Source organism: Carya illinoinensis, chromosome 1 (genome assembly GCF_018687715.1).
Source record: "Carya illinoinensis cultivar Pawnee chromosome 1, C.illinoinensisPawnee_v1, whole genome shotgun sequence".
NCBI lineage: Eukaryota > Viridiplantae > Streptophyta > Magnoliopsida > Fagales > Juglandaceae > Carya > Carya illinoinensis.
This window is the reverse complement of record NC_056752.1, coordinates 6711014-6718904: the sequence shown is the minus strand read 5'-3', so window position 1 is coordinate 6718904 and position 7891 is coordinate 6711014. Positions and strand designations below refer to the sequence as shown.

Sequence of the window (7891 nt, the reverse complement as noted above, 5' to 3'; positions counted from 1 at the left end):
TTTTTACGTATTTGTTATTTTATACAGAATGCATGCAGCTAATATAAGTAGAGCTTTTTCTCCAAAAAAAAAAAAAAAAGAAAAGAAAAGAAAAGAAGAAGAAGAGGTGCTCAACCAAATTTAGACATCAAGTTCTCCTAAAGAAGCTATTTATGTTGAGGTGCATTTCCATCTATCCTAACTATAAAAACAGAAGTTAATGTACATAAACAATTAGCTGATCATTACATCAAAAGTCACTCACAAAATACATCAATAAAAACGCCAAAAATATTATTGAGTTCCGCCTTCATGCATATGGCTCCAATGCGTTTCCCCCAACTAGCTTAATTCCATCTTATTATTGCTAATTAGTAATTAGTGCTCAAAAGATCGCACTTGATCACGTGAATCTGGTCTATACTCGGCCAGGTATTTTTGCCCCTACAAAGATACCTTAATTTGGGAAGGTTCCTCAAATCCAATTCCTGTAGTTTTGGGGTAATAGAATCTAGATCAGCCATATTCTGCAATGGAAGAAGATTGAAGAGTTCTTTCAAATTGAAACAATGGAATACGTAGATTGCTTCTAGGTTTGGCATCGTGCAAATGGAGTTCCCAAGGGAGAAAAGATATTTCATCTTCCGACAGTTGATCACAACTATTGTTTTTAGTTTCCAAAATCTCAGCCCGAGATGGTTGATTAGTTCCGAAATGCTTTCAACGCTTGTCATTTCTCCCAGACAAAGTTCTTCCAAATTGGGTAGTAGGTCATACTGTGTTGAACGTCCTCCAATCCCAATATTTCCGTCAGACTCACGAATCTCAAGCTTTTTTAAATATGTAAAGCTTCTGCCAACACTGTTAATGACCAAGTCTTGTAGCATCTCATTCAGTCCTCGACAACTTCTTAAGTCTAGATAACTTGCATTACTCAACCACCACCCGATTTGTCCTCCCGAGAGATCAATCCCATCCATAATCACGCATCTTTGGGCACCCCAGATTGGAAATAGAGATGGCACATGTCGAAAGTACAGCCTATCATATATTGTTTCCCGATAACTTTTAGGAGTGTAAAAAAAAAAAAACCGATAAACCGGTAAACCGGATCAGACCGGATCAAACCGGTGGGATCGGTCCGGTCCCGAGTTTAGTTCGGTCTGGTATCGATTTTATTTTTCTTAAAACTGATCAAAATCGGTTCGGTTTTGATTTTTCTTTTTCTAAAACCGGACCAGACTGAATCGGACCGATTTATATATATTTTTTAATTTTTTATATTGTATATAATATTTATATATAATATATAACTATATATAAATTAGTTTTGTATTATATGATAAATTACTAACTAATATAATATTAAATTTTAAAATCTTATATCATTTTGTTTATTGTATTAATAGTTATATCAATATTATATAGTGCATATTAATAGTTATACTAATACTATATCACTATATATTATAATATACTATAATATATCATTATATTATATTTTATAATATATCATTATAGCCTATAATACAATTATAATATATATTATAATATGCTACAATATATTATCACTATAGTATTATATACTATATTAAAACCGGTAAAACCGGACTGAACCGGACCAAAAATGGTAAAACCGGAATACCGGTTTAGGAGTGTAACCGGTGCATAATCAGTTTTGAAAAATACAAAACCGGTACATACCGATTCGGTCCTAAATTTTGTCTAAAATTGGACCAAACCGGACTGGTTACACCCCTAATAACTTTCTGCGTAACTTTCTGCATAAAATTGTTGTAATAATAATGAAAAATATTTTAGTCACAAATTAATTACATAAAAATAATCTTATAAATTGATGTAACATGATGAGACTCGTCAGATTATAAAATTATTTTTATTATAAAACAAATCTAATAGATTATATGAAACCAGGTCAATTTGTGATATTACTTTTATGTAATCTCTTTGTGGCTGTAGCAGTACTCAATAATAATAAAATGGTTTGAATTAATATATTTTATTAAATTTCAAGAAAAATAAGTAAATATTAAATAAAAATATTATAAAATTTAAAAAAAAAATATTCGAATATAATTTATTAATAGTATTTTTATTAAAAAAAATTAAGATTTTTTGTGTTTTATTTAAAAACTTATAATAATTACATAATAATTAAACGAAAAAAATTTAAAATTAATTTTATTTGAATGGTATTTAAAATTAAAATATCTTAGAAAATACCTGAAGGAGAATAGTCCCATCCGATGTCAATTTTGAATACTTTTAATCTATTTATCCAGGAAATAATTGTATCTTGGAGAGGGTAACACGGTATCTATCTGATGGATAAGACTTGTAATCGCTCCAGGAATTGAAGCTCTTCAAAACATGCTTCCTCCTCTTGTACCGCTCCCTTCACTTTCTAAATGTAGCTTTTTGATAGGTCCAGAACTTCTAAACTGGACAACTTGGATATGACTCGAGCTTGAATCGCTTTCAGTTTGTAAGTATCGCTTAAGTTTAGGAGCCTCAATTTACTGAGTTGCTCTAACCCTCTTGGCAATTCTCTAATATCAGTCCTAGAGAGATCAAGCACTTGAAGTCTACTGAGCCTTTCCAGTGGGGGCAATTCTTCGAGATCCTCGCAATTACTCAACAAAAGAGCACAAAGATCATCCAGTTGAAGAAGAGAAACATGCAATGACTTGATGCGGGTCCAACTAATATTCAAGAGTTACTAATTCGACACAAACCCACTAATCCAGGATACTTAAATCTTATTTTTGGAAGAACGAAAAAAAAGACCATCAAAGCGCACTTTTTCATTTTTCAATTTTGGGATAAACGCGTTAAATAGAGAGACTCATTGGTTTGGATCTTCTTGTGCATCTCATCCTAGCTCTTGCTCTTTTCTCAACCAATCAAGCTCCTTGTAAAGGAAGAGAGAAAGAGATAATGTGATATCTCATATTTACGTATATTTTGACTAACTAATTATTGCATTTCTTAGGATTATGAGTTTTCTTGTTTTAAATTTTAGATGATTTAAGTGGTATTATTTTATAACTTTTAATTGTGAAATTTAATTCGATGTGTTTTATTGTTATTAAAATATTATTTATTATTTAAAATGCTCTTTGTTTTAAATTATGTTATTGTTGGATTTTATTATTTTATTTTACTTCATCATTGTGTTTAAATTAGTTTTATTTAAATTGATGTTTTGAAATCATTTTCAATGGATCGATTTTTAGACCTCGAGAAGTAAAGACTGGATCTAATTTCTTCCCCTTTTTTTTTTTCCCTTTTTCCTTTTCTTTTTCTTCCCTTTCCTCTTTTTCTTTTTCTTCTTCTCCCTTTTTCCCCTAGCCCGCATGCGACACTTCTTTTTCCCCCTTACCATGTGTTTTCTTCTCTCCACCTCAACGCTACCGTGCGCCACTGGACCTCACCGCCTAGCCCACTAGCTCCACCACCCTCCGGCGACCTCCCCCACCCCAGCCTTCCTTCCTCACGCTCTCTCTCCTCGCTGGCTGTGTGTAGCCTGATTGGGTTGTGCATTTTTCTACTCTGTCGTGTGCCCCTCTTTGGTGCTACCACCACCATAGCAGCTTCCTGTCTTGCCGGCCACCCTCCTCCACCAAGCTCAGCCCTTAACTCCCAGCCGTTTGCTCCCACGAAGTCCACCAAGCCTCACAACTTTTCCTTCATTCCGTCGCCATCGTGCCACTACTAGTCACTATCTCTTCACCACTTCACCACCGACCTTCCAGCAACCTAACCCACCCATCCTCAGTCCTGATCCACCACCCTTGAAGCCCCTTGAGCTACATCTCTGATTTATGCTTTTTGGCTTTCATAACTTTACCAACACCCCTAAGCCATTTCCTAGCCATTCTAAGTCTTCGTTTGTCCCCGTTCAAAATTAGATATTTTGAGACCCACAACCATTTCTTAGAAATCATAGATCCGCAGATGCTTCGCTACTTTTGGCTTGACCTTTGATCTTCTAGAGTTCATTTCATCACTGTAAGTAATTTTTCAAATACCTTTTTGAGATTTAAATATATTTTGTACTAACAATTTTTTGTGATTTGGTTGATTTTGTCGGGCGTTGAGTCCGAGGAGTTTGAGGGTTGGTTGGATTGGAGGATGGAGTTGTTGGTGAGGTTAGATTGTGCTTGGTATTTTTATGTCCTGTTTGGGTTCATGTTATATACTGCATAATTGCATGCATGTTCATAAGCATGAATGAAAACTGAGTTTTTGTATAATTGCATGCATGTTCATGTGTTGGAAATGAAAACTGGATTTTCATATATAAAATGGTTTCTGAGTGCGTGTGTATCACGACCACAAGCCAAGATGGTGTATTATCTCGGTGGAGCTCATATGGTCACTCTGAAGTAGAATATACTGAGTGACATCCCCTAGGTTGTTACTGAGCGACAATGGGATTGGATGAGATGATAACGCTCTCGTGCCAACTCTGTGGCCCCTCTGCTGGAGGGGGTTAGAGGACGCTTGGCCACCAACAGGCTGGAAGCGGAATTGGGCATCGCTCGTTACGAAATCACATGCACTGTCGTTACCCGTGGTGTAAGGAAGGGAGTCAGGGTGAGCGGATGATCCCTAGGGGAGATCATGGTGCATACGGATCGATTAAAATTGGATATTTGGATTTGGATAAAATGATTTATGTGAACCATTTTTTGAAAAAATTGTGAATTTTTATACTAGGCCATTTTCTGAGAAAATGACAGATGTTATTTTTAATGAACTTGGTTTTTGGGCCAAAATGAGATTTTAGCATGTGTTGGAAAATAATCATTTTTAGAAAAAATGATTTTTAGGTCTCATTCATATTTCATCATATGCACGCATAATTGTTGTGGCATGAATGTATTTTCATATCTTAAACTGTTTGGTCTATTACTTACCTACCGTATCATTTCTTAATACCGTAGATTTTGATGCAGATGAAGATGCAGAGCCTGAGGATGCAAATAGAGACCAAGAATCAATAGAAATTAGAAACCCAAGAATGGATTCTTCAAAAGAAGCATGAAAGAGCACGACTCCAAGTCTTTTAGCCGAAAAGCATAGGATTACCGGAAGATATAGAGAGGGAAAGAAAAAGGTAAATGATACTTGAACACCCAAAATATCAGTCACAGCAAAGTGTGCAGATAATTTGATTTTCGGGAAAAGTGGCACAACAAAAAGCGAAAGAGAGAGAATGAGTGTGAAAGTCCATCTTTAATGGATGGATTCAAGAAGAGAGAGAGAGAGAGAGAGAGAGAGAGAGAGAGAGAGAGAGAGAGAGAGAGAGAGAGAGAGAGAGCACGACCCGTCAACGGGCTGAATTTGCTGTGAAATTCACCATGGCTACTTTTCCTTATCCACGACTAGAGAGAAAGAAGACAAGAGAGACACTCACAGTCAGAGAGAAAGGTAAAGCAAAAGAAGCCACACAAGCAGCTCACGAGACCAATAAAACAGTCAAGGAAGTCCGTGACAACACTGTGATGGTTGTGCCCATTTTTTCACGAGTAATGCTACATACAAGTCGTAAAATGTGCAAACGCCGTACAATCATTTAGAAAAAGAGTGGGTTCTATGATTAAAAAGTTAATTTTTTTTCATGTGGGTCCCGTATTAATTTACTTTTTTCAAAAAGACTGCACGACACTTGCACAATCACGACTGCAAATATCATTTATATTTTTTCACTGTCGATGTAGAGATATTGTGTTTTGATGGATCCCACTATACAGTCTAAGCGTGATTTGAGTGGACGGTGGTGACAAGGAGAAATTGTTGACATTGCAATGCGCTGCCACAACAGACTCTATTGAACGCCACTAAGAACTGCTCAATGGGAAAAATGCTTGATAACAGTCGAAACACAGTTCACCAAAAGGGGCAACACTGTAATTTTGAAGTCAACCCAAATACATTTTTCTTAATTCGAGTATACTAAAAAGTTTGAGCCACCCAATACCAACACCGATCCATTTCTCCAGTTTAATTTGTTTCTTCCACTCGTTAAGCTATGTGACTTTTCAGTGCCTATTACTTTACAAAAAACTCCTGGTAGAGTATCTTTGCGTATATTTTATCCACACTCTATTAATATAATTGGTTATATCATTTTTTTAATATAAAACAACTGTTTTAATCAATCACATCAATAAAATATAAAAAGAATATATAAAAATGACTATATATAACATAATTTTTATAATATAATATATTATGACAACAAATCATATCAATTTATAAACTTTAATTTTTCCATAAACTAAACATTTTTAAAAGAAATATTTATAAATATAAAGTGAATTTCAAAATATTCATATAGATAATATTGCTTTTAAGAGAAGATAAAATAAGCGTGATTAATTTCATGGGTTAATGTTAAAAATTAAAATGGAGTCAAACAAGTGTGTATACCCGTCCAACTGAAATGACAAAGTGTTGGAACCTTCTACGTGAAAAAACTTTCCATATACGTGATAAGGCTCTGCTAGGGTTCCTTCGTTTGGCCTTGCTAGGTTTTGTCTGTTTGGCTGCATGGCGGCCCCTGATGGCCCACCGCCCATGGCAATCCCAGCTCGGTCCTTCGCCAACCTAGTCTCTACAGTGCCTCAACCATTGCTGGAGATGGAGGTCTCTTTCCGTCAGCCAAAAACCATTGATGGAGAGCTAGTGTTTACGTTTTCAGTGGAGGAGATTGAAAAGCTTGCCCAACCGTTTCGTTACTCCATTGTTATGAAATTCCTTAAGGAAAGGCCCTCATTAGATGCGGCGAGATCTTTCATTCGCAGCCGTTGGGGGTTGTCAAGTATGCCCGTGGTGTCGGCGATGCAGCGTCCACGCCATGTTTTTGTGAGAATGGCTAACGAGATGGACTTTAACAAGGCCCTGTCCAGAGAATCATGTGAGGTTAATGGCACGTTTTACAGGCCTTTTGCACGGACACCAAACTTTGATGAAAACTATGAACCACCGTGTGTACCTGTTTGGGTGTTTCTCCCTGGACTTCCACTGAGTTTTTACCAGCCTTCAGTGTTAAAGATGCTCACAGCCCCGATCGGCAAGTTCATACGATGTGATAACTCCACTACATGTGCAATGCGTACAGATGGTGCTCGAGTTTGTCTTGAAGTTGATTCCTCAAAAGCTCTGATTAATTATTTCTGGATCGGTAAGTCAGGGGTCCCGAGAACTAGAAGGCAGGAGATAATTTTTGAAACACTTCCGGCATACTATTCTACATGCAAGTGTCAGGGACATAATGCCCAAACATGCCGCAGGGTAATGGACCAAAAGAAACCGATGAGAGAAGCAAAAAGATGGGTAAAAGTGGATGTGAAGCCAACAGAAGAAAGGGTGGTTGTGGCCGACCCAAAGAATTCGGGTAATCCCAAGACCGACGTTCAACATGAGTGTTTGGCTCCTCATGTGGATGATGCAGTCGTTGAGCATCCTGATATTGATGGGAAGGGAATTCTAGAGGATGAAAATGGAGCTGGGCAAGTAGCTAGCTCGGAGGTGCAAAGGGAATTATCTGGTAAGTCTCCTAAGCTCCCACGACACTCACTAGATCAGGTTTGTGCAGGGGATCCAAGTTCTTCTAATGGACTTTCGGGTCAAGAGAATGAGTGTGGTGTGCAGTTGATTAGTGAGATGTGTGTGGAGAAGGGTGCAGTTTCGACTTTGGGTCTGATAGATAGGGAAGGGAGGAATAATGATTTTCCTTCTTTTCAAGTTACAAAACTACTAGAGGATGGGTCTAACTTAAATGATGAGATGATGATACCAGATGCCGATGGAGAGCAAGTGGAACGCTTGACTTCTGCAGAAGGTGATGAGGGGGGTAACAAAGAGTTGGTTGATGAAACAC

General features: G+C 37.0%; 1 long non-coding RNA gene across 1 annotated transcript; it reads right to left on the bottom strand.

The window, feature by feature from the left end:
• Positions 1–794: 794 nt before the first annotated feature.
• LOC122301625 lies at positions 795–2438 on the bottom strand. The gene is made up of 3 exons (XR_006240213.1): positions 2224–2438; positions 1746–1760; positions 795–1044 (listed from the first exon to the last, which is right to left on the bottom strand). It is a non-coding gene; the product is annotated as an uncharacterized LOC122301625 (long non-coding RNA).
• Between the last annotated feature and the right edge of the window lie 5453 nt (positions 2439–7891).